Below are 1,363 nucleotides of genomic sequence, written 5' to 3'. Positions count from 1 at the left end.
CCCCACCCCATAACTAAGTTTTAAAATTGAAAATATTTTCAAAGCAGATTCTAGGTTCCAATTTGCCTTCCTTGATATATGTTCTGTAAGGTGAATTGATATCATATCTAATATCCAAAAACAGTTTTGCAAAAGCAATGATTGAAAAACTGAAAAGTAGGTGGGAAATGCTTTCCAGAAAGCCAGTGATGCCTAAGAGAAGAATTTAAGAATCATCAGGAGAAGCATACATGCACATTTGTCTTAATGAGAATCCATACTCCAAGTGAACCCATTCTTCACCCATCTGCTTCATCTAGGTCTGCACCAACACTTCATGAGTGTCCAAGCAGGTCCCAGTGGCCTCCTTTGCTCTCTCACACTTGGCCTGTCCTCACATATGCTTCCTTATGTTCAAGATCATAGGGTTTTCAGAGCTATTTCAGAGGTGAATGGCCAATCTTACTTTCTAGCTGCCTTAGCGCTACTAAAACCTGTCCACCATGGTTGATGCATCTGGCATTTGACACACCAGTGGCACAGCTTTCAGCATCACAGCATGCACAAATTACCTCATTACAGCAAAATGACAGACAAGTGTTGTACTAATTAGAAAAATTATTAAAAAAGCAAAAATACAGATACCCAAACTACAAATTAATTGGCAATATACAGATCACTCCTCCAATGCAACAAACTGACAGATAAGTCTCAGTTAAGGAGGCTCCAAGTCAGAATTTCAGGTACTTGCTCTAGGGAAAGACATTCTCTATCTAGCAGTTCTGAAGGAAGCTTCTATTCTGAGCTTCTACTCCTGGGAGGATGGCACAGGATAGGACAGAGCTCAGACCTGTTGTACATACAGTCACTATGAGTCTTACTTTACAATACTTAACAACAACAATAATAATAATATCTTCTAGTTACCACCTTTCACCATTATTACAGACCCCAGTAGCTACCACCCTTGGGAGTATTTGATAGTAAAATCTCAAATACCATATTTTTTGTTATATTTCCTTCCTTTAAATTAAAACCAAAGAAACTCACTATGCCATCAGGGCTTCCTATTTCATATCACACTCAATCAAAAAGTCCACTTTGCTTGTAGAATTTCTTTTATTGGGAAAAACATATTGGGGATACAAGGAAGTGAGGGTTGGGGGCTGAAGGGTGAGGATGGGCAGGGATACAGTTGGAGAGCTGCAGAAATTGGTTGGTGGGGGGAGCAGGTGAAGGAAATGAAAAGGATCCAGTGGGGACCAGATGCTACGGGAAAATGACAAGCATTTTCCAGTGGTAATTAAATAAACTGTCTTATTGATTTGGGAATTGGATGCCGACTCTCTGGCTTCTTCATGCTGAACAGGGGCGTAGATATAAA

The sequence above is a fragment of the Elephantulus edwardii genome, unplaced genomic scaffold (genome assembly GCF_000299155.1).
Source record: "Elephantulus edwardii isolate Elephantulus edwardi_28Jun2011 unplaced genomic scaffold, EleEdw1.0 scaffold00052, whole genome shotgun sequence".
In the NCBI taxonomy this organism is placed as follows: domain Eukaryota; kingdom Metazoa; phylum Chordata; class Mammalia; order Macroscelidea; family Macroscelididae; genus Elephantulus; species Elephantulus edwardii.
The sequence above is the reverse complement of the archived record's forward strand: the minus strand, read 5'-3'. Positions refer to the sequence as shown.